The 26,649-nt window shown below is 42.3% G+C and overlaps 1 pseudogene; it reads right to left on the reverse strand.

Annotated features, from left to right (window-relative positions):
• Positions 1-23,096: 23,096 nt before the first annotated feature.
• Positions 23,097-24,038, reverse strand: LOC147661111 (olfactory receptor 51G2-like; annotated as a pseudogene).
• Between the last annotated feature and the right edge of the window lie 2,611 nt (positions 24,039-26,649).

The raw sequence follows: 26,649 nt of genomic DNA on the forward strand, positions 1-26,649 counted from the left end.
GCACATAGATGGGGCTTGAATCAGCACTCTTCATCCATTGGTCTGTCAATATTTGTTCCCATGTTGCTTCCTTCCACCAGAGTATACAGCATGGGTCAATGAGACAGCACTTCATCTATTGACTCGTTGGTCCTGTATGTATGCATGGCATTTTACCCAATCTCACTTGCACACCAGTCTAAAATGAAGAGATCTTCAGTGCCAGGGCTGTGGGCCAATGAACTACTTTGGCAACGCTTTTCTTTCAATTTTTTGTAATCGGCTGTGTACATTTCAAACAAGACTTCAAGTAACAGTAATTCAAAGCCAATAGTATCTGCAGCAACAGGAATCAAATGTTACATTCTTTACATTTTTGTGGCATATGATTGTAGTAAGACATAAGAAATATAACAAATAACAGGAGAACCAGAGTGCATAGGATGGGCCTACTGGCCTTGCTAACAATTAATATTGACATCCTGTTCCATTTTTCTGTACACTGTTGAGTAGACCTTGATCCATATGCCCTTCTGCGGGTCCCTTTAAGTCTCAGACCCTGCAGGTATTAAAAACCGACTTTGAAACAGGTCCCTATATTCATGTTCTTTACAAAGAAACATTAATCGATTACCAGTCATATCTCAACAATAAATGAAAAACAATAAGATAATCCATGTCCCTACTTTTATACTTTTATGCTGTACATTCTTGTTAAGTTTGATTGTGTATTTTGCTGTTGATGGGTGGAATGGAAAAATGTGCTAGTGGGGGGATGAAGGGATATGAGAGGTCAAGGATGAGTGACAGAATGAATGCATGATGAATTTTCAATGCCTACGCTCAGAAGTGACTGAAGAGGCACTTTAAATTACAAGCCAAGCCTGCTGGCATTACCAATGCTTGCTCTCAATTAGGTTTTGAAGGTCAATTTGTATTTGACTTGGGAGGGGAGTGGCAGAAGTTGAGTAATTCTCTTCTTGGATGATGGACTGTTGTCGACCTGTGTCCAAACAAGGAAACAGCTACTAGTATTTACATTGTATTTGAACAATTTTCTGGTATACTCTGCCACACACTGCCAATTCAGCCTCAATTTATGACTTAATCTGGGTCATGCTACAGTACCTTTGGAGCACTAACTAGATCAATGAACATAAATGTAGTAGTTTTATTTGGTCCATAAAACTCCTAGAAAAGAAACTGGGGCATGGATGACCATTATTTCATTTGAATACTACATGAAAAAATGGAATGTATGGAACTTTGAAGGCAATTGTCAACAAGGAGGAGGGAAAGGGAAAGGGAGCAGGAAGTGACGGGTATAACAGGAAAAGGGGAGCTGAATAGGGTATGTGCATGTATGGTTGGAGTGAGAATGAGAAAGGATCAGGGAACTGGAGAGGGGGTGGGGTTAAGACGATATGTAAAGAAGCCTGTCCATGCAGGGAAAGGAGAAGCTGAGGGAGGAAGAGTTGGGAAATAAAATGTGAGGAAGAGGAAGGAAGAAACACTGAGGAGGAAGAGCTAGAGGGGAACAGATGAGGAAGGTGGAGAGGAAAGTCATGGGTTAAAATGAGGATGCTACACAAGTGAACAGGGTGGGATCAAAGTACTAAGAAAGGCAAAGTATTGGACCTTAAGATGAGTAAGAACAGTGAAGCTGCCAGGAACTCTCTGGTAGGAAGTCTGCCAATCACCCCAAGGTGACAGCGCAGCAGCTCGGGGTAAGGAGTGTCAGCCTGTTCCATAGCGCGTGTGCAGCGTGCACGCTGTGGAACGTCCTGAAGAGCAGACACTGACTCCTAGACGCTTTAACCATGCAAGGGTTATCATGTATACATTGAAATAGCCTATTGTAAAGTGGCTTTACATCACAAGTCTGCATGACAGAAGAACGGAAGAGGTCTGCTGCTTCAGCTCAGATTTCAAAATCCAAATTCTTATCATTTAGGTGTGTCTCAAAAATATACAACTGACTGTAAAATGGGACACGCTTAATTGGTTCGTTCGGCTTTAGGCTTCATCTCTCTGGTCACTTTTTTAGGCAGAGTTGCTTGCGTGAGCCGCAGAGGTGCTGTCTTCATCGCCCCAGCAGCCTTTGGTAACCTGTTTGGGGGGGCCTGAGGTAACCTTTGGCTCCCCCAAACTCCAGTCCTCTACCCCTCATGGGGACAGCCATCAAGAAGAATTCAAGCACAGGCTGAGGCAGCTGCTCACAGGCAGCAGAGGGAGTAAGCCAAACAGAGAAGACGAGCCTGCCTCCGACTGACAGTCAGTCATCACTCAGTTCTGAACTGTAACAAAATTAAAAATGAGGATGGTTACGAAGAAACCACCACAATAAAGAACGAGCAGAAACGTAAAGAATTAGTCCCCCTAAGGAAATATACAAACCCACAGTGTAGTAAAAATGTAGTTGGCTGGTGTTCCTGAATGAAAAACGGAAGTGAGTTATCAGGAGCTCCAACCAATAAGGAGCCATCAAAGAAGACCGCCGCAGGAGAGAACCAATGTAAGCAGCTGGTGGAATTTCCCTGCGTAGAAAGATTGCAGCAGGTCTTGCAGCCAGCGCATGCACGATGCCAAGGCTAAACCTAAAAGAATGATAAACGGATACCTAGATAGATGCACATCATGAACAAAAACAGTTTATAACCCTAAGAACATGTTTTTGCATTGGATTCCCGACGGCTGAAGTTTCACAAAGATTGGGTGCAGAGGTGCAAGGTTGTTTTGTGTGCTACAATCTCCTTCAAATGTTCGCATCTCTGGCTATGACGCTTTTGATGCAACATTTGGAAACAATTTGCCTGCAAACGGTGATGATTGAGCAACCCTGCACGTGCCACTTCCTCATTGCTCATTATTTAAATCAACTACGGGGTGTTTGCTTCTGTAGCCATTACACATCATGTTCAGTTTCAGCAGTGCTGTAAAGGGCCCGAGTCACACCTGTTTCTGTGCACTGAGTGCCCCTCAGTCATGCAGAAAAAAGATGTGCTGTAATAAATTGCACCTCCCCATTCGGGCACACATAATACTGCGAAAGGCAGAGTAAGCGACTTTTCTTTGAGTCGATGGGATCTACCCCTTCTCCAATTTCTTGGCGGTCTCGGAGAAGGAGTTTATTAGGGACAGTAGTTTCCCTCTGCCGGAAAAAAGAAATGTACTGTCACACATTTCAACATTTTGACATCTGTTTTCTGATTCGTGATTTTTATTTTTGATTTTATATTTTGTATTTTATGTAATTTGGTGTTCACATTATTTTAAATATATAAAGGAAATGTTAACCATATATACAGCTGTATGAAATAAAACACATGTGCTTGTTTTTTAAACAAACTCTTTGCAATATGTGATTTGTCTCATTGTTAAAAGTTTTTTGATATTGTTTTCACTCCAGCCACACTAGCATCTTTTGCCTTTCCCGTGCCTAGTACTAGTAAATACAGGTCAATATTAGAATCCTAAAATTTTGAATAGATTTAGAAATTAGACTACATAGGGTAGTCCGTTTGTTGTGTGGGACCCTGCTTGCATTTAATTGTGTTTCCCCTGGTCCTAGATTAACCTAGAAAGGGGGCCTCCTTTACATTTTTATCAACATTATTTTACCCCACTGACTCTCCACTCACTGACTTTGTTGTGCTTGAATACACAGGGAATAGGCGTCTGTCACAGGTTTCAAAGTGTACTTATGGGATTATTTGGGAGTCCCATGTGATAGAAATCTTCTCCAAATATATATGGAAACCCGTAGGAGTAGTTTCTGGTCAGTTGGTCTTTCTCTGAGTGAGCACCCAGATGCCTTCCTTAAAATGATGTGGGAGGGCTTCATAGCCAAATCTATTGAAATCTTCATGTTAAGCAGTAGTCAATATACATGCACTTTTAAGTTTGTGTTCTCTGATCCAAGTAGGAGAAGAAGCTACTTGAAGACTAAAACTGACCCATTTCATGAGTATATTCCCTGGCTTACCAGATCATTCTAATACACCTGAATTTTGGCTCGATTAATACATAATTCTGACAATGCAGTTCTACAGTTTTGAATGTTGTGTAGATCTGTTGCAGCAAATGGTATTAGCATCTGCATCACAATATCCTTGGTGCAATAACATCAACTATTGCATGGCTAAAAAATTATAAGGTCCTAAAGGCGAGACCTATTGGCTATGCCAATGCTTGTTGTGTCTTGGTGTGAACCGGGTGAGGAGCTGTGCTGGCCGTGATTTGGGACCTGTCAGTGGTAGTGTGGGTCAGGTTGGACTGGCTTTGTTGGGCCAGTGAGGACTTGTGCAGAGTGGGAGCCTGTACGAATTGGTGTGTGTGGATGGGATGAGGTGGGTTCTGCAGCTGGTTGGGTACCAGTCCCTGCTGTGCCGGGATGGAGGCCTTTGAGTGTCAGCAGAGGTGAGGACCTGTGAGTGTAAGCAGAGGTGGGGACCTGTGAGTGTAAGCAGAGGTGGGGACCTGTGAGTGTCAGCAGAGGTGGGGACCTGTGAGTGTCAGCAGAGGTGGGTACCTATGAGTGTCAGCAGAGGTGGGGACCTGTGAGTGTAAGCAGAGGTGGAAACATTTGAGTGTTAGCGTAGGTGGGGACCTGTGAGTGTCAAAAGACGTGGGGACCTGTGAGTGTCAGCAGAGGTCGGGACCTGTGAGTGTCAGCAGAGGTGGAGACCTGTGAGTGTAAGCAGAGGTGGAGACCTTTGAGTGTTAGCGTAGGTGGGGACCTGTGAGTGTCAACAGAGGTGGGGACCTGTGAGTGTCAAAAGACGTGGGGACCTTTGAGTGTCAGCAGAGGTGAGGACCTGTGAGTGTAAGCAGAGGTGGGGACCTGTGAGTGTAAGCAGAGGTGGGGACCTGTGAGTGTCAGCAGAGGTGGGGACCTGTGAGTGTCAGCAGAGGTGGGTACCTATGAGTGTCAGCAGAGGTGGGTACCTGTGAGTGTCAACAGAGGTGGGGACCTGTGAGTGTCAGCAGAGGTGGGGACCTGTGAGTGTCAGCAGAGGTGGGGACCTGTGAATGTCAGCAGAGGTGGGGACCTGTGAGTGTCAGCAGAGGTGGGGACCTGTGAGTGTCAGCAGAGGTGGGGACCTGTGAGTGTCAGCAGAGGTGGGGACCTGTGAATGTCAGCAGAGGTGGGGACCTGTGAGTGTCAGCAGAGGTGGGGACCTGTGAGTGTCAGCAGAGGTGGAGACCTGTGAGTGTCAACAGAGGTGGAGACCTGTGAGTGTCAGCAGAGGTGGAGACCTGTGAATGTCAGCAGAGGTGGGGACCTGTGAGTGTCAGCAGAGGTGGGGACCTGTGAGTGTCAACAGAGGTGGGGACCTGTGAGTGTCAGCAGAGGTGGGGACCTGTGAGTGTCAACAGAGGTGGGGACCTGTGAGTGTCAGCAGAGGTGGGGACCTGTGAGTGTCAGCAGAGGTGGAGACCTGTGAGTGTCAGCAGAGGTGGAGAGGGACTTGCAAGGGGTTCTCCTTTTTTGCAAATTCCTCAAAGACTGATAGCGGAATTCACTTTTTGTCAGAGAATAATGAAAAATAAATCCTCATACCCTACAAATCACAGTTGTTTTGGAAATATTTAAAAGTGCAGGTAATATTCACGTGCAGCATAAAAGATGAACCATGAGTCATCCCACCTGAAATAAGTTTACTCACAGTTCACTCTGCACCCTAATAGTACCGTCCCAAAGCAGGTCTGCGGCTGCGCGTGCTTCTTTGTCTGTCATGGGTCATTCACTGAGGTCCAGCAGTGAGATGAAGGACTGACCTCTCAGCCCCCTCACTCTGCAACTCAATACAAACCTGCAGAATGCAGGGCCTTTATGAAGCATCCAGGTGGGTCCTTGGAGACTGAGAGCAGCAAAACTCCTCCGCTAATTACACTGGAAGTCTCAGCGAAAATAGGTGTTTTTTAGCCCCGTGTGTGTGTACACTTTAGGGAATTCTAACAAAATGCTGCTCATCCTTGGAGTTTCTTAGCGATCAGAAACGTACTGTGCTGATCTGCATCACACACAGCGAGAAGGAAAATAAAGTGAACCTAAAGCGCTAAATGTAAGGAAAAATGACTGGGTGGCTTACTAAACATATACCAGTCCACTTGTGCATGTCTACCCATCTCCAAATATCCCACTTAAGATGGACTAAATGGAGCCCTCTTCAGTACCTAATTTGTCAAAGAAAGTAAGTGTCAGGGTCCTCATCAGGAAGCCAATGCAGCTTGTACCATCTACTGCCCCTGCCAGGGCTGCCAATGACTGTACCAACCCAATTAGTAACCATCACACACCAACAAGAGTGACAATTCAGACTACTGCAGCCCCCAAAGCTCTAAGGATGGCCTTTGAGGCAGGGCTAAGTCATTTTAATGTATATTGAATTAATAAATAACTGTTGCTCTGCTCATCTCTAAATTAATCAAACAGTGCCATTGTGTGGGGGATTACCATAAGTGCTGGTGTTGAACAATGAAGTGGTGCAAGTACTGGACACCACCGGCTCAAATTAAGCAGGGATCCTTCTCGTCTAAGTCTTGTTTGTGTAAGGTAGGGCTCATCTGCATGGCAAGGAACTGTCTGTGACAATGTCTTATCAGGCAAAAGGAAATAGTGTTACTTTCATGAAATACTCATATTGGGAAGACCTGACCAGACTTGTGCTTTTATCCATACACTAGGGCCCAATGGTCTAGGTTTATTTGTGCAAAGTGATCCTGACAAATCTTTGGCTCCCACTCTTACTCCTCAGGTTAAACATGGATCCTCTATCTTGTATGTAACCTCAGTCGGCAAAGAGAGTGAAGGACCCTATGCTTTTATTTGCTCCTGGTAAATATGTGGGCTGAAGAAGAAATTCAATACAGGGCTCTAGACAGGCACTTAGACCTCATAACTAGCAACTTTAGATAAAATTCCATCATCATAATGTTTACTTTGAAAATAAAAAGTGTTAAACATGGAGTCATCCTCCACTTTCTGCATTTCAAGTTCTCCGGATTTAGAATCACATGTTATTTTCAGAGGACTACAATCTCCAAGAATGTGGTGCAGGTCAGTCATTTTTTAACTTCATACTGGTGGTAACTGACTCTGACGGTGCCCTAGGCTCTGCTAACTAGCCCTAGGGCAATGCTCTGATTAAAAGGTATTTAGTAATTAGGTGTAATTACAATTGGCACATACAACATTCCTGTAAGTCAGTAGTATGTAGTAGGGCATGTAGGTATAGAGACCCAGCAGATTTCCTGCACTTAGCGTGAAGTGCTTTGATGTCAGCTGTCATTTTAAAAGTCAGCCCTGCATTGTACGCTGCTTTTAAACTGAAATTATATGAAAATTTGACTTTGGATGTAAGGGTACTTCCAAAGTATGAAACAACCTTATTTTTACATATAAGCCACCACTAAGGTGGACCCTAGGTGCCCCCAGGGTAGAGTACCGTGTAAAAATCCAAAAAGAACAATTGATGAACAGAATGATGAACAATGGCAACAATTCACACCAGTTCAGAGATCAAGGCCTGAATCCATCATTCTTTTTGCTCCCCATGCCACTCCAGTTTAAACACAGCCATATGGAAATCAGTCTTGACCCTGATCCCCATGGGAACAGTTCAGCCTGAACTGCCAGGCCAGGTCCTCCCTGGACTGGAAACATGCATCCTGGGACCAGATTAAGGGTTTCACCCCTCAGCAGCCAGGCTAGATTGACTCAAGCGGCATTGACAGCGCGAGACCCATGTTTGGGCATACCCATCCCAATTGGGGTGACAAATACAAAAAGAACAATTGATGGACAGAATGCTGAACAATTGTAAACATTCACACCTGTAGAAAGATCTAGGCCTAAATCAATTTTTTTGTTGGTTTGGAGTTTTCCCATGAGGAGCAGGGCCAAGACTGATTTGCATATGGCGTCCAAACTGGGGTGTCATAGTGAGCAAAAGAGTGATGAATTAAACACAGATCTCTTGACTGAGGGTGACTGGTTGAAAAGTTTGAGTACTCTGTGAATCATCTTGTTGTGTTTGGTATCTTCGCCCTAAGTGGTGAAGGGTCTGCCAAGACGTGGGGCCCTTGTTTGCTGTGCCACTGGATTCAAGCTAGCCTCAAGATGAGGGGTGATACCCCAAAACTGGTCCTAGAATGCTTGCTTCTGGTTTAGAGAGTTCCTAGCCTGGTAGTTCATGGTGGACTGTTCCCATGAGGAGCAGGGTTTAGACTGATTTGTGTATGTCTGTGTCAAAACAGGGGTGGCATAGTGAGCAAACGTATGATGGATTAAACCCATATCTCTTGAACGCGGGTAAGTGGTTGAAAAGATTCAGCACTCTGTCCATCATATTGTTGTGCTTTCTCTCTTCACCCTAAGTGGTCAAGGGTATGTCTAGACTTGGGTCCCTTGCTCACTGTGCCACTGGATTCAAGCAAGCCTAGCTGATGAGGGATGATACCCACAACCGGTCCAAGGATTCTTGTTTCTGGTGCAGGGAGTACCTGGTCTGGCAATTCGTGGTGGACTGTTTCCATGAGGAACAGGGTCCAGACTGATTTGCACATGGCTGGGTACAAATGGGGGTGGCATAGTGAGTAAAAGAACAATGGTTTAAACCCACATCTCTTGACTGGGTGAGTGGTTGAAAAGGCTCAGCACACCACCAATCATCTTGGTGTATTTGCTATGTAAAGATACGCATAGCATTTTAAAAGATGTTTTATATACCCTGGTGAAGGGAAAACTCACAATTTAGTTTGTACCCAATATAGCATTTTACCTCTGTAGGCTAATTAAGGAATACTTTAATAAAATAGATAACTATTGACAGGTGTGAGCAAAAATAATATTTCAAGGACTTAAGCAATTGATAATTATAACAACTTGCCACTGTTGAATTTATCATAACTTAGTACAGAAAATAAGTTATAGAACTTTCTCTTCTGTGAGCCATAATCCAGCCCTGCAACAGCCCCTCCTGATTGGCCAGTCTTACCAAGCTGGGTCAAGATGCTTTGATGAGGTGATAAGTGGCCTGCATAGAGAAAGAGGTTATCTGGTGGCAGGAGATCTGCAGCTGCAGCAAACAGGCCATGAAGGAAGCTGGTATTCAAACTGGTCCTCAAAGAAAGCAGGACAGAAAGAATGCAAGCGAGGCCTGCCCCCACCTCCTGTACCCACTAGCCAGATGGGAGCCCCATGAATGGAATTTGAGGTCTGGAAGGCCAGTGTTCAGAGAAATGAGCCACACCAGTAGATTGGGTGAGCCGGATCTTCAATCCATGGAGAAAGATTCTCCATTTTTGTTTTAAAAGTGCAATGCTTTGTGGGACAAGAATAAGCCATTATACTTTTGGGAGGCACCCGCTACTCTATTGGTCAGGGGTGCACCCCCTCTTGTCACCACAGACTACTGGATTAATTTGGGAGGGCGGCATAGAAACTCAGATCTCTTGTCTGAAACTGAAAAAAGAGGAACTGCCCTGCTGGAATCCTGGCCTGCAACAAGAGGACGTGCACTCTGAATGACTGCACCTGCTGCACACTAAGGAACTACAGACCTAAGGACTTTGCCTTGGTTCAAAAAGAAAAGTAGTGGACTCCCTAAAAGCAACTGGTTAAAAGAGTTCCACCTATATCATCTCCAGCAAGAAGAACCTTGCTGACCCCCTTCAGCTGCACTTTCAAATGATTTGGCCAGGTACATTGTGGAAACTGTAGTCCCAACTTCCGAGGAGTACCTCATAGACTCTGAAACCTTCAATTTGTGCTGGGGACACTTTGAACCCTCAAGAGGAACTTCAGGAAGACGTTCCAGACGTATCGAGAAGTTTGGATCAACTTTGGGAAAAAGCTCCATAAGGTGACTGACCAGATGTTGAGAGTGAAGCCGAGTACGTCAAACCACAACCTGGCCTGGATTTCAGGTCCGTCCTGCTGAAAGTTCCAGACAGATCTAAAGACTTCCAGGAGTTGATCAGGGGCTCCTGCTGAACCAAGCCAACGAAGACGCTGCAAATCCGACCTACTGCAGAGTAAAAATCATCCAGAAAAGTTTCTAAGTGCAAAGGTAACATTTTGACTGATGTCTCCCTCTTAGTGCATTCGACCAGGGTCCATCATAGTCGGCCTCAAACTTTGACTTTGTCAAGTGCAACCAGATGTCCCAATTTGGCAGTATTAGTTTTTAGGCAGTAGAAAGTGTTTATTCTTTAAAAATTCATATTTTCAATTCTTTACATTTAATTTCTGCCTTTTTGGTGTCGTTTTAATGATAGAAATATTTCATATTGCAATGAATTGGTGTTTTGGATCAGTATTGTGTGTTGTGCCTTACCTATTTAGTGAATTGGTGTTTTAAAATGCTTTACAGACCTGTCTCTCTAAGTTAAGCTTGCCTGTTTGTCGCTAGCTACCAAGAGTTGATCTAGTGAATAATTTATTGAGGCCTTGTCTGAGCCTTATATTTTGTTGGTGGCCCTATTACTAGTGGTAGGTGCATACCTACTCCTACTAATAATACACCTTCCAACAGATTGACATTCTGCAATTGTCACAAGAGTACTCCAGCAATAATGAAAGCAAGTGCACAAATATGAATTATTGATCCATCACCAGGAATATTCAATGGTTGTTGTAGACCTCAAAACAGCAAAAACAGTCCCAAATGCAATGTTTAAAGTTCAAGACTGCAGAGCAGCAAATTCATTTTGGAAGGATGGAAAAAGTAGGGAATCTTAACTGAGGTCCATCTAATCTGAGTCTAGGTATATAAAGAAGAGGACAATAATATCATGATAATACAGGACTTAATAAAAGATCCTGAGGGCCTTGAACATGATAATGTGCTCATTAAATGTGTACTGTGTCAATGTTGTATGATCAACACTGTTCTTCATTATCGGAATAAGTAATACTCTACTTTGATCAGCTCAGAGCTCGAACAACAAATCCAGGTTGTGTTGAGACGTTCTTCTTTTCATGAATATTTATTTTTATATTTTTATCAGATCACATGATTTCCATGAGACACAGACACCATGCAATCAATCAAAAAAAGGACTGCCATTCAAAGACCACATCCCAGTGTTGTTGGCCACTATGTCATTGTGTTAATTTTTGACTTTCTAGCCAGATATAAAACACTTTTGTGTCATTTATTGAGAGTTCTCATGGTCTCACATGACCTCATGGCGCATTTATTCTTGCATAGAATGAAAAGGCCACCTGGAATGCAGGCCAAATCACGGCAGTCCTTTTATTGATGAAAGACCACTGTTCTCACCATAAAATGTGCCAGAATCTTACTGTTCCTCACTGCTGCCGCTGTGTAAATTTAGTACATCCCAGTTGGTGTTAATCTGTATGACTTCAATCCATTAGTTCATTAATTAACAAAACTTCTGGCTAACAGGATTGTACTTTCATTCTAAATTTGGCGCAGTACTTAAACATTTTTGATATATCAGTGATCCAATTATTCTAAATTACTATGTTTCTTTTAGGTCTGCATGAGTAATATTAATGTACCAATGTGTTTTTTTTCTGCTTTTACTCAATGAGGTTTCGCATAGATTGTCACAAGGTATTTACTTGTTCATGTTTCATTAGTTCACAGTCACCCCCTTTCACCGATAGGTACTTTAGCAGCACTCATTGTTTGAATCAAGCTTTTCCTCAATCAACTCAACAACATTTGGTGAATCCCTAATGTATTGACTCATGACAATATCAGGGTTCATGTAAAAAAGGGACATTTCTATAAAAGTAAATCAAATCTACTACTTCATTGCAGATCAGAGGGGATAATCACTCGAACCTCTAAAGCTAGTAGGGGTCTTTTTGAGACAGTATGATGCTCCCAGAGCCACCCCTCCCATCCACCCCCTCCCGGAAAAGAGAGTTACATGCTAAACCACCTGAAATGCTCATTTTGGCAAAACATCTTGTTTCTCTACAAAGTACCTCACCATGAGTTAAGCAGTTTTGTTTGGTATTCTGAAAATAGTTACAGCATCACTGATTAGGTTAGTATCAGAACTTGTTGAACAGAAATTACTTTATACACACAGATCCAACAGGTTAATAGACAACAGGCTGGAACTAACATTATTATCTGTAGTTATTATTTTTTTTCTACCAATTTGAGATATTTGTTTAATGAGTAGAGATTTTTGTAAGTTACTACCTTTCCTCATCTGTAGACCCTCCACACACTTCTTACTTCTTGTTAGAACCTCTGAATTAAGTCAGAAAATCATGTGGCTAAGCAGACACTTGTGTCAGAAAGGAAGCAGTCTGATGGGAGCCAGGAAGAGTGAAAAGTAAAAGTACTATGTGATAGGCTAAGAGCACTACTAGCCCTGGGAAACCTGCTTTGTTATTTTTCTTAGTACCATGGTCTATCTACTTTGTTGTGTTGTGATTTACAGTAGTTTCTATTCCCAAAGAAAATGGCACACACTGTAGTGTAGTTCCTATAGTACCCTCATGCAGGACCTACGCTTTTGGACAACATACACTGTGGGTCGAGTGGTAGACTGATTCTGTGCACCCCCACCGCGTATGTTAGCCGTGTTTTGCATCCGCTAGGTCACAGTGCTACTAGAATCTCCATTTATCAGAGAGATTAGTTTTTGTCAACCTCAGAACTAACCCTGGGCAAAGTACTACGCTACGCTCGCGTAGTTTGCGTAGTTGGCGCTACTTCGCACTACGCGAATTGCACGTAGCACAATGCCAAAACACGCGTAGCGTGGTGGTCATTTTTTGCTTGCTCGCGGTCCTCAACGTCAATTTGGTGACCGCATGTGAGCAAAATGACAACACAGCGAGACTTTTTCCTCGTTCGCGATCAGCAACATCAAGTTGGCGATCACAAGCGTGGAAAATAAGCCTCCAGGCGAGATTCTCAACGCCGGGAGGTCAGGTTTCTCATTGCGAGTGGTCGCGTATGCTCGCGACCGCTCACAATGAGAAACTACCAGTCCGCATTGAGAAAGCTGCTGCTCGAGTTAAAATCGACTCGAGCAGCAGTAAAAGATAGCTTGCACTGTGCAAGATGCCGTTTTCAATGATTGCACAGTGTGGACAAGCATCTGGCACTGTGCAATCATCGCAAACAGCGCACTACGTAGTTCGCATAGCGCTACGCCTAGCTCGCATAGTGCAAAGTGCACTTTGCGTAGCTAAGCGTAGCACTACTTAATATACTACTTTTAACCCAGTAACTCGTGCTTGCCAATTTTGTCTCAGAGAGATACATTCAAGAAAGTCGAGCTTTTTTAAAATAAGAATTTATTGCACTGTTGTTCTTCTCTTGTAAAATATATGCACTGCTACAACTGTTACACAGTAGCAGATATATAGGATCATCAGTGCAGTGAATAAAAAGGAATAGTTCAGTTCTAACATTTTGCAATAGTCATGAACACATACATGAATATAAAATGCACTTACAAAATAAAAATAAAATAAAGATGGCTGTCTAGATGTACTAACGTGTACCTAGCATGTGAGTAGGTGCAAAAGAGCTAATAAGCCTAGGAGCCAAGAATCCCACTACGATTTAGTCGACCCCATTACCTGAAAGTGAGAGTGTGGCACTTTGTCCTGGACTCGAGTTGGACACCCCACGAGGGATGGTTAGACCACTGTTACCTGGAGCAACTGCATGCAGGAGTGTCAGTGTCTCATTAGGTCAGTGTGTCGGTGACTATTGAAAGCAAGAGGTGCTGTATTTATACAGTCCATGTGCGTGTGTTAGCTATTGTTTAGTATGAGGATGACATTGGGGATTTAACCTTGTGCGTGAATAGGAGAGGTGAATTATACCCCGCAGGTAGTGTTCTCATAAATTATTCATATGTGCTAAGGATGACGTCTTAGCTCTCTTGAAATATGACTTTTTGTTGTAAAGTTCCGCAAATCACAGTTCTAAATGAGTTTGATCACACAAGTTGAACTGCTGCAAGCGTACTTAGAAGGCCATGCTTTGTTATGGAAAGTGTCAATTTGAAAAAGTTGTTTGAAGAAAAGGGAAAGAAAAAATCTCAATTCGTTCCCAGCACACGGTGAGCCAGATTTAGATTAAATATCCTAGCTGGGAGACACAACATTATCGCTGCCTGCTGCCACAGGGTACAAACATTATAGTACCTTGCATAGCACATGAAGAATGCACAGATGAAATTCAGCCCTGCCAACAGTTGTTGAGGCCGGTGCTGTAGTCGATACCTCAGTACCAGTGGTGGAGCTGAAATTCAACTCAGATGAAAAGGACACCTGCGGAGTCTAAGTCCGCCAGCGTCTCCATTAGAGGTGTCAGACAGATGTCCAACTTGCATTCTCCTCCACAAAACAGGCACCGGAAAACAGGTACGATGCAATCTTCAAAGACTGGTCTGAACGATAGGAACCAAGTAGCACTTAGTTCTCGAAGGCGAGGTGCAACCAGATGTTGTACTAAGCACTCACGGTAATATCTCTCCAGGAGAGCTGTTGTAATCTGACTGTTGGTTGGTCCGTCCAATGCGTAGCAGGTAAATGACAATCAGGATTCCAGCTATTGCGAGCAGGATCAGAGGTAGACCCCCAAAAAATGCTTCCAAGTACGGAGTGTATAAAGTTAGGAATAACTCCGAGGATGTTCGAAAGGTGATAAGGAATCCTTACCTGTGGTCTTAAATCTACAATTTTTTGTTGACTGTCTTAAATAGGTGTACAATACCACTCTTATCTGACTAATTAAAGATACTACCCACCATTTCTACAAAATGTAGGAGGCAGTCTGTAGGCATAAGCTCCTGTATCTCTGTTGCGGTCCTTGCGATTTGAAGTTCAATGGTTTCTCGAGCGGAGGTCAAGGGTACGGTCCGCTGTAAAAGCATGGCTTTCATTCTGCTCAAAGCATCACACTGTATAAAAGAAACATTCAGTGAAGGCCATAGCGGCACCTCCTTGACTGTATTTGTCGGTGGGAACAATACTTGCATACAGAAAGTAACCCTGGTGTTCACGGTGCCCAGATAGGCAATGCCCGAAAGCATTCCACAGCAACCTTGATCGTTCAGCATCAAGAAACTCCCATTCAAAAGTAACTGAAATGCTGGCGTGATCACAGCAGCTGGAGTTCCTTTCATGTGGCAAGACAGATTCACTATATAACCATTACAGGCTCTGTGCAAAATGATATCTTGGCATATGAGAGAACCGCTTAAAGCATTCTTGCAGTTTGTACCACTAAGAAACACTTCTCAATCCACACTCCGGCATCGAAATCTATATGGTAAATGTTCAGCGTTAATGTTGGTGCAACCTTATAATAATATGAGGCTGGATCTGTTGTGTTATACCCTGAAAAGTACGTAAATTTCTGTACAAACGCTTGTGAACTACTTTTTTGGTGGTATTGGGCAATGTTCCCACTGATGGTAGTCAAAAACATTCCTAGCAGAATTGGGTTTGTGCAGGAAATGATGATCATAATGCTGGTAAGAGAACAATTTGTCTTAGTCTAAAGAACCCTCTAACATTTATTAGTAGAAAATGCAGCAGTTTACTCTAAATCACACATTTTATTTACTGTTTCAGTGTCTCAATCACGGGAAAATGTACTTGAGGTAATGATATCACTTAATGAAATTTTAAATATATGATTAATTTTTAAATGTTTGGTCGGGCCGAATGTGTTAAAATCAACCATGTCCCATTACCATACTATACCATCCGGTATAGGAACTGCTGTAATGATCACTGATGACAAGTCTCTTTGTTCACAATGTGATGATGGGTGAGGCTTCAGTAGGATGTTGACCTTTTGGACTGTGGAACTTTGTTGAAGATAGTGTCCATTAATAAGCATACTAAAAGTTAGTACAAAGCCTAGCCAGAAAAGAAAAAACAATATCCCAGAAATGACCCAGAGTTCAATCCAAGGTGATACCAGATATGTCTTTTGAAGAAAGTGAAAAATCTCTTTAATTGTTGCTTGCATGATGTTTTGGCTGGTGTTGTTTCCGGCTCGCTTGGATCAATAGAAAATGTCTCAAAGTTAATGAACTGGCCAGAAGCAGTTCGATCAATTGTAGAAATTGCATCGGTATTAGTTGAAATGTTTTATTTTCATCTCGACGAAGCATGTTGATGTAGACGTCTGTATTAGGTCAAATTGCAACTTGTGAATTATTCTGATGTTCATTTTTTATTTGAATGTCTGGTTCAAGTGGAACAGGTTCAATAGCATTATTGCATAGTTCTTCATTCCTTACAGGTGGCAGTTCACACGTGATGAGTCTTTCTTTTTGAACTTCTTGTATTGTAGCTAAAGGAGGGTGTCTGCAACAGCGGAGTCCACAAGGCCTATCCTTTAGTATCGGCCACATAGTTCTGGTTTGATTATGTCGATTGAGGCAAATCTTTTCTCCATTTTTCCGTTTTTGTTCAGTGTACTGCAAGGACTGGTACAGGTGTTCTGTATGAAGGTCCAAATTCCATTTTTGTCTGCAATTTTCTCTCTGACCAGATTCCTGACTTTTGGGATTCACACAGGTCTTTCCGTGACTACCTTGACTTCCTCAGTGCCGGTCTGCTTTAGATGGACATTGGTTTGTTTTGTCCTGGATTCATTTAGATCCTGTAAAACAGCCAAACAATAATGGATATCAAATGGTTTTTCATCCGCCACTGTACCATCACAATTAAGATCAGGTACCCACATTGGTGTCCCAAAGAGGACTTCATATGGAGTGACACCCCCTAGAGAGTTTCTTGGCTGGTTGTTTAACACCCGCTGTACCCCATAAATGTGTTTGACCCAACTACCGCCCTTGCCTCATATCCTAGCTGTGAAAGATTGCTTTAAGTCACATTTTTTTCTCTCCACAACTGCATTTCCCTCAGGATGGTATGGAAAGGAGAACTGCAATGCTGCTCCCATTCCTTCCATGGCCTCTTTGTAAGCCTGAGAGCTAAATGCAGGGCCGTGGTCAGAATGTAATGTGCTAACTGCGTATGCGCCGATAAAGACTCGCAAATCTATTATAACAGTTTGAGCGTCAGCCATACCCATAGGAATCTCGAGCAGGAATCCACTGTAACCATAATATATTTGTAAGCCCGTCCATTTGTAAGGGTCCTCAGTAGTCCAAGTACACACATGCAAGAGGTTTGTCTGATTTTAATAATGGCGTCTGTGGTGGGTTCACAACGTTGGAGCCTTTCATCTGCTGGCAGATGTCGCATTTCAAGTCATTTCCCTTTAGTTTGCTAAGTTAACCCTGGCCACCAATAGCGCTGTCTCAGTAAAGAAATCGTCGCTGTAACACCTGTCTGCTCAGAGCCCAAACACTTGTGTGCAGCTAGTATTAAACCTTGCCTATGATCCATATTTGGTATTACTCTATCCCCCACTCCAGGAATCTGAGCATATGGAATGTTTTGTGCATCTAACTTGTAGGTGTATTTGAGTGGAATTTATTTAGGTACAGCTGAGCTTCCTTTGCGTGAAGCGGTGACAGCTACCATAACATCTCAGTTTATTCTCGTTTTTGAACGAGTGAGTGCAGCTACAGAAGCTGTGCAAACAGCCCCCTTTGCGGCCTTATCAGCCAATTAATTCCCTGCAACGTGAACGCCATCACGTTGATGACTTAGTGTATGGATCACGTGAGTCCTCGGTAGCTCAGCTTTCAACTTTCCTACCTGTTCCCATAGCATTCTATGCTTGATTTTGCCACCTTTCCCATCTTTGAACCCATTTTGTTCCCAATGTTGTAAGTACTCATTGTACGACTGTACACAGTAAAAAGAATCACACAGGATTAGTGTGGGGAATTTGTGATCCGTATTTACAAGTGCCAGTATCAGTGCTTTTAATCCTGCCAACTGGGCTGTGCGTAGGGATTGCATTTTTGTGCAACTACGATAGAACTTGTCATTACGCTTGCGACCTTTCAAGATAGCACACGCCGAAAAAAATTGCTGTTTACTTCTTAAGGTCGGTTGCACAGATCCGTCAGTATAAATAATATATTTATACTGATCGAGAGGCAAGATTTAATTTGGGAGATGATATTCTTGTTCGTATTGCAGTAATGCTTGTGTTTTTAAACTTGGATGAAACCTGTATTCAAAGTCTGTTGCAGTAAGAGAATTAGCCCATTGTATCCATCTTGGATGTAATGCTTTCTTTTGCATTGGGAATGCTGACCCTTGTAAGAGCTTCTAAAGCTGTTACGACAATAATGCATTTCCCCTGAGCCAGTGCTCTTTTTCTAGCTACAGCAGTCTTAACAGCTGTTAAGATTTTTTCTGTTGAAGTGAAATGCATTTCTGCATTTGTGTACAGGTGTGATTTGTATGTGATTGGTACTGTTTTGCCTTCATTGAAGGTCAAATAAGTGTTTCCTGCATTGACCCTCAATTTTACGGATCACCAAGTGGAATACGTTTACGCGTGTTTGGAAGCAGTCATGTCTTCCTGGAGTGAACAAAGAATTTTAATATGTTCTTGTGTCCAATTTCTGGCTGAAAAGTCAGGTTTTATTAAGTCTTAGAATGGTTTTACCCTTTGTGCGTAATCTAAAATGTATGTTCTGCCAAAATAGGAATACTAGTATTGATTGTAAATTGTTTTATGATTTTGGAGGCTGGAGCAGCGCACACTTTTCTAAAAAGTTTGCTGGCAGACTTTTCCCTTTATTTGATAGTTTGTATCCCAAAAACAGGACATTGAGGTGGGCTATTTTAGATTTTTTAAAGTTAAATGTGTAGCCCTCATTGGCAAATCCCATAATAATGGTGCTTACCATGGTCAAGTGACTCTCTAAGTTGTCGTTCATTCATTAGATAAATATCATCCACATAGGACAACGTTTCTTCATCAAATTTTTGAAGTAACTCTGTTACCTTTACTGAAAATACCCCTGGGATATTCTTATACCCTTGGGCGTGTCGACAAAATTGTCGCTGGGTCCCTAACGCACTGAATGCGGTCAGATACCTGCTTTCAGGCACTATATTTTGGCAGAAAAATCCATTTGAGATATCAAGTTTGGGTTTATATTTTTTGCTCACAATGCTATTCATTAATGCTGTTCATTTTGGACAACAAATGTCTTTGTGCATGAGTTTAAATGTCTGTAATCTAAAACTAGACGATATGTATTGTCAGGTTTAGAGAAAGGAAACAAAAGGGTTGTTCATTGGAGAGGTACATTTTTCAATGACTCCCTGGTATTCAAGTTGATCTAAGATCTCATTGATCTGTTTTTGTTTTTTAGCTTCTTGCTTTACTGGATATTGAATCTGAGCAATATGTGAAACTTTTAACAGGATCACATGGTAGGTTGAGTCCTCATGCCACCCAACGTGATTTTTGTTCAATGCTAGAGCTTGGGCTACTGCCCACTCCCGTGCATATGTATGTTTAAGGTGAACAGGAACATGGTCGGAAAATGCAGTAAAAATTATTCTTTCTCCCCTTAAGCACTCACTTGCGAATGCAGGCGGCCAATCTTGTTCTGCTAACAGGATGTCATAACCAGATGATAAGTTCTTCCAAAAAAGACCTTTTACTTTCCTGTGCATATCCCCCTTCATCCGGATTGTTATTTCGTATAACTTATGTGGGACTCTCACACTGGTATCTGGTGTTTCCACCGTGATGTAATCATTCAAGTCCTGCTGTCACCAGAAATTCCTTCAGGTTCTGACGAGCTATTGGTACTACTGCCGCACTGTCTAGCATCATCAGATCCCATTCCCCGTTCAGAAGTTGTGTCCTCAGAATTCTGGGCATGTCTGATTTTCAGACCAGCAACTTTCTTTTTCTTAAATTGAGGTTTTGAGTTTTGCTTATCTTCTTTTTTAGAAGTAAAGTCTTGAGCGCGCTGCTTGTGTCTTGACTGTGTGCGATCCTCTCTATTTTCTGACCATCTTTCTCTTTCGGAGCTTATCTTCGAGCCCTGAAATGAACGAGAGGAACGTGTATCAGTATCCTGATACCTGTCGGGTTTCCTAATATTACCCCTATTCCTAAGGTTGTACCTCTTTTCAGAGTGCTCCTGTGGAGGAGACCTACCTTAGGACTGAGATTTCTTATCTTTAGAGGTTTTTTTTTATTATCCCACTTCTTTTTAAAAGAAGTAGGTGTCTGCTTCGAAGTGTCCTTTTCGGGAATGCCCATTAGTTGAGGTTTTAAAGCTTTTCCCCCCAAACTTTCCCTGCCTAGTTCTGCATACGCAGTTTCAATTATTTTGGGTAGTTCATTTACCTGTTCTAGTGGAGAGAACTCCTGTAGGTGTTGGTGGATTGACACTAATGTGACTTCCCCTTTAATGTTAGCTAGTATTATGGCTGATACCTGATCGTAGTTATTTTTTAACTTCATCCCTCTGTTTAGGGCAGGCTCTGCTCTGTACTCATTTTGTATTTGTCTTAATACATCTGGTATTACTGGTATCATTGAATACCATGAATTACAATCCTCTAACTGTGGTGTAATCCCCATGGGCAAGCAGATTGATAACATTTTGTGTTTTTCAATTAGTGTTGTATTTGGGAATACTGCTTCTAACTTGATTATTTTCTGAGCTACCCAGAAAGAAATGTGTTTGCGTTTTGTGGGCAATTTACCCATCACTGCGTGTTTTTGTTTGTGGAGTAATTTTAGTAGCTGTCCTCTGTGTAGGAGCTGCATTTGAAGTATTTACTGTTGGTTGGACCGCTAGTGTCCTCAATACTAAGTGTGTCATGCTTCTGTAAAGTTGAATCAACTGTTTGTGTTGAACAAGCAGTTCATCATGTGGCATTGTGTCAATGTCAGGATGTGGTGCATAGGTCGCTAATACTGGCCATCTTGCTCCTGGTCTTCCTAAAGGACCAAGCCTTGTTCTTTTTCTTGAGTAGGGTAGGGCGCTATTAAACCAGAGAATATGTTCCTGGTAGGTAAGCTGAATTTCAATCTCCTCAAACAGAGTGTAGACTGTTGGAGTCTCTTCATGTAAGTAATAATGAAAAGTGTTTGTTGCAGCATATGCTGCTGGGCTGGGACTGTAACCCAGTAAAAGAATACCTCTATATGGAAATCTTTGTGTGCCTCTATCGTGAATATTACTACACCTCCTCTGGGTGGTAACCCATGTTTGACGAGTTTAACTGTCAATGTGTGTCTTACAATGGCTGCAATATGTCATATTCCTCCTCTTTTGAGAGAGGTAATGGCATATTTACAGGGTCAAGAACCCTCTTAGTCATTGTGTGTAAAAACACAGAATCACTTTCCAAGGAAATGTAATAAGGTATTTTGAAAAATTTTGGGAAAAATGTCCTTCAACCCTGATTAACCAACAGCCAATAAATAGGATATCTCGACTACTCAGCTGTGGAGGAGTTTTGTGCCCACCCACTTCAGACGTCGCTGGTTTTTGTGCGTAGGGTCTCTGAGAATAAGAACGACTGAGCTACTTAGATTCTACTGTTAAATAAGTACCAAAGCAATCATTGGGCACCATGTAGTGTAGTTCCTATAGTACCCTCATGCAGGACCTGCGCTTTTGGACAACATACACTGTGGGTCGCGTGGTAAATTGGTTCTGTTCACCCCCACCGCGTATGTTAGCCGTGTTTTGCATTAGCTAGCTCACAGTGCCACTAGAATCTCCTTTTATCAGAGAGATTAGTTTTTGGCAACCTCAGAACAGAGCAAACCTGGATTCCTCAGACTCAAGGTGTTATGTCCCTAAAAGGCATTCTGTCCTTCTTAGGAGTTATGTCCTTATAAGGCTTATTTACATTAAATGAAGGGGAGATCATGTTGGGAAAGTGTATGATGTTCCCTAGACCTATATTAGGGTACCGATATGAAATATAACAACAATAAAAGGACGACAGAAGTCAAGATGTAGAATCACTATTACCTAAAAAAGGGTTTCATCCGCCCCAGCAACACTCTATCTAGCTCCTTTTACTCAATCAAACTCTCTGTCCCCTTTTATCTATTCTCTATTTAGTCTTTGCAGAAAGCTGAGTGTTTACTTCCAAGTCACAAGAAATTAATGAACATTTTGACAATTTCCTATGTTCCTGCAAACTCTTTTTTTTACTTGAATGACTTGTATCATTTCTATTTAATGATATCGTAGCATAATTCACATAAATCATAGAAAGTAAATCAGCATCTCTGTAGCTTTCCATTTCCCACCTCTTTTTTCTTTCCCACTTAATCTGGCAAGTCCCTCCTTCTCTCTGTCATCATCCATCTTTTCCCACCCTTTCTATCTTCACAACGTTTTCACTTGTTATTTTTTCCTCATATACCAGTTTTTATGTCCAGCTAAAGAAGAATGATTGTCTGAAAAGTGTCAGCGCTCCGTCCATCATCTCCTTGTGTTTGCTCAGTTTTCATGTCCATCAGCATGATTCTCTACATCTCCGACTATCACCTGACAACCTCTCAATATCTTTTTCATTATTCATTTTCTCCCTCTCTCCAGCTTTATCCTGCTTGCCCTCTTTCTCAGTATCAATTCTTTCCTTACACCTTCCCTTCTCTTTGCCCTCTATACCCTTCTTCTTTGTATGCCCCTATCAATATGTATTGTCTCCTATCCCTCTCTTCCACACTATTTTCTGTTCATTATATGCCTGTCTTCTTTTTTTCCCCTCGTATCCCTCACTCTCTTTTTCTCTTTCCCCCTTCCTATCTGTCTCTTCCTCGCTATATATAGTTGTGTCTCTCTCTTCATTTCTCTGTCTCTCTGTTTCTTTTAAATTTCTCGTAAAGAAAAGCCTGGATATGCCTGAAAAGTTTCTCTGCTGTAACACAAATCATCTACCTTTCCTGATTAAAATTAATATTTCAGCCAGTAATAGAAGGAGACACATTTAATGAAGAATTCACAATCTCTGGCCTTACAATTGGCTATATAATTAAATTGCACTTTTATCCAGTATCATTGTTGTTATTGATGATATATTCATATGCTTGTAGATGTCTATACAGCACACAGCTGAGATCAATGAATCTTGATTTACCAGGGCACAACAGTGCAAGGGGAAGATGTTTCAAGATGATGTACATAACCATGGAAGAAAATCAACATTTCGCGTTTCATGCCCCAAACTTTGTGCGAATGGAGGTTCTCATCTGTTCGGTTTTGATGCTGTAGATTATTGGGTTCAGAGCTGGTGGTACAACAAGCAAAATGCCACTCAACAGGAATCGTGCAGGAATTGAATCCTTTTGTGCATACCTGCTGACGAACGTCAAAGTGATCAGTGGGATGTAAAACAGCAGAACAATACAGATGTGGCTCACACAGGTGTTTAGTGCCTTCAAGTTTTCTGCTTGACCTGCTCTGCTAAGAGCAGCCTTTAGGATGAGCCCATATTAAAGCAGAATAAGCACTGCATCAATGGGATATGTGGTGAGTACCACGGCCAAGCTGTATGTACCAGTAATGGTAGGATCCGCGCATACCAGCTTCATGACATCAGTTTGGTAGCAGAAGGCATATGAGAGATCATGTTTATCACAGTATGGAGGAATCTTCAACAAAAATGGCATAGGGAAATGAAGGCAAAAGCATCTTATCAGAGCCACCATCCCCATCTTGGAAATGTTTGGATGCAATATTGATGCATATCTCAGAGGGTTACATATGGCTACATAGCGGTCAAAGGCCATGGCCACCAAAATGGAAGATTCAATGGCACAAAGCGTGTGTATAAAGAAGAGCTGAGTCAAGCAGGCATAAAAGTGGATTGTCCTGGAGTCAAAAAAGAACAATTTGAGCGTTGTGGATAATGTAGCGAGAGTCAAGCAAAGATCATTAATTGCAAGCATAGAAAGAAAAATGTACATGGGCTCTCTGAGCTGGTTGTCTACTTTTATGATGAACAAAATGATCCCGTTTCCCAAAATGGAGAGAAGATACAGGAAACATAGAGCAAGAGACAGCCACAGGTTTACGTGGTTTGTAGCATCTGCCCCTGGAAATCCCGCCAGTCTTAGCCATAGATGATTGATGTCACTGGAATTAGCAGTTGGCATGATGTACTTTTGGATCTGTGGTTTAAAATATATACATTTAGTCAAAACAATCTTATTTTTAATCAGCAAACATTTAAATTCAATCTATATGAAAATGTTTCTTTACATCAAGCCATGCCATGTAGGTTTACTGCTGGAACAGCCAAACAACCACTGCATAGGATAACATTAATGCCTATACACGTGGTCAATTCTTCTACTGTGGTTTGATTAGCAATTCTTGTAAATTATTTCCTTTAGAAAAAAAGGACAGAGCATAAGAAAAAGTTCCAGTAAATTGTATTACACCTTTACATGCGTCATATTGTCATTAGGCCTGGGCAGTAAATTCCGTTCCGCTCTCGGAATTTGGGTAATTGTGCGTTACGCGGAGAACGCGGAATTGCCCAAAATTCTGTGTTCCGCGGCTCAGCGGAATTTTTTGCTTGTTCGCATTTTCAAAATGCACGTTCGCAAGAGATTTCTCCCCGAGCACGCAAACAGCAATCGCAAACAGGAAAAAAGCATCGCGAACAAGCAATTGCACGCGTTCGCGGAATTTCTGTGTGTTCGCAGTGATATTTTACCGTTCTGCTGAACTATGTCTAGTGCGACTATGCATATGCCGCCCACCCCTAATTGTCATTCCAAGTAGTGAGACAGATAACAAAAGTATCTAATCAATGGCAGTATTTTACAGCCCAATAATAAACCAGTAGGATTTCTCCAACCCAAAAAAACTCATATTGCATTTAATTTTCAGAACTAACGTGACAATGAATCTTCATCATCATATTTGTGCTTGAGTAATGTTGTGGGGGCTAATCACAAAGGTAACTTTACACATGAGTAAATCTACTTGTGTAAGGTTACTCTTACACTTTTGAGTAACTTTACTGTCTGTGAAGCCAGCCTGCTATACGTGGTCTAGTTATTTAACTTGCACATTGGCTGTACACGCTCACCCTCTTGGCAACATGGCGTCCCCCAGCTTGTTCTCTGCGGTTTGTGCAATGGGGGGAGATGAATAGAGCCGTGGGCGACAAATCAGGGAAATCGGGAGCAGCTGTTGTCAATGGGAGGACAGAGGTAGCAGCCACTTGACATAGAAAAGCCTAAGAAAGATCAGGATTAGCCATCATCAGGAGCTGGTATCCATGATCTTGTGCCATTGATTGAGATGAGTTCAGTAGAAGATGCCCTGAGAGATGCAGAGTATTTTGCAGTGTGTAAATGCTGTACTTATTCCTGCTGCTCAGCCTAGAATGTTGGTGTGAGAGCTTGTTCGAATGTTGAGTGTGTAAGACTGTCAGTTGGATGAAGGGCTGAGTGGCAGGAGGCTGTTCCTGGTGGGGTTTTACTATCTTCTTCTTAACTTACCATCTTACTTAATTAAAGTACTTACAAGGAACTACAAGGACTACGCTACCTTCATTTACAAAAGTAAAGCACTTCCCTGGTATGCCTTGGTGGAAACAGGAGCGGGCCCGTGCAGCTGGGAGACATGTTTGAAGTACACAGGTAAGGCAAGTCTCCCTTCATATCTGTTTGATGCATTAATTCAGTTCTCCCTGAGCTCTTGAGTTGGCTGAGACATAAGCCGGGAACCAATTCAGTGGGCTTTCTGTGGCAAAGTCTGGACTTTCACATTGAAGAAAAGAACATGGCTTGTCAACCACAAAATTACTTTTTAAACCCTGGCCAAAAGCAAGTTAAGCCTTCATAAAACAAAAGGGAAAAACTGCCTTGAAGTGGAAGTTGAACTCAACCACATGGAAACATTAGAAATCGCCTCTTCTCCTTTAGGCCTACGTCTCTCTCAGCCTTCCTTGATTAGCCAGGACTCAGCACCCTTAGTTCTAAAGAATATGTGGGCTTGCCAAAAAGCTGAACTTTAACAGGGTAAAGAAACTACTCAATGGTTGGCCCTTCAGAGCCAAATTCAAGATAGCTGCCCCCAAGAGAAGCTCTGGAAAGTATCATGGAAGGGGCAGACATGAAGGGGTCCAAGACAAAGGCTACAATAAAGATTTTAGGGCTGCATTGGGGGTGACAGGGCTTGCCCGTAATCAAAAGGGCATAGCTTTTCCAATTGCAAGAATCTCAATTCCGGCCCTCCCTCAGCTAAACTAAATAGTGGCAGGGGTGGCAAAGGTTTTGTTTTTCAGGCAAAGTTTTCACAATCACCAATTTTCATACAGGACACGTTGGAGACGTTTTGGGCACAGGGGAGTGGATGGGTGAGGATTTGGATTCAGTAATATGTGAATAGCACAGGTCTGTGGGCTTGAGGAATGGAGGGCTCTCTTCTAGTTCCCAATAGAGGCCGGGGGAGTATTTGCAGTGGAAAAATGGAGTTCTTGCAGTTCTTACGAGTTTTTGGAAAATGTTTTCACTAGAAGTTGCACGCCGCCCTGCCTCAACTACTATTTAAATGGGCAGCAAGCGGAAGCGCAGCACCTGATAGGTTCTATTTTGACTACTGCACATACTGTTTTTTTGCACTGTTTTTTTGTAATTTTTATTTAATTACATTTGTAGAGCGCTAATCACCAAAAGGTCTCTAAGCGCTGTGTCATAGAGCGGCCGTCCACATTCCGTAGTGCCACTGAAGCCTAACAAAGAACCTAAT

This window comes from Lissotriton vulgaris, unplaced genomic scaffold (assembly GCF_964263255.1).
Source record: "Lissotriton vulgaris unplaced genomic scaffold, aLisVul1.2 SCAFFOLD_235, whole genome shotgun sequence".
NCBI lineage: Eukaryota > Metazoa > Chordata > Amphibia > Caudata > Salamandridae > Lissotriton > Lissotriton vulgaris.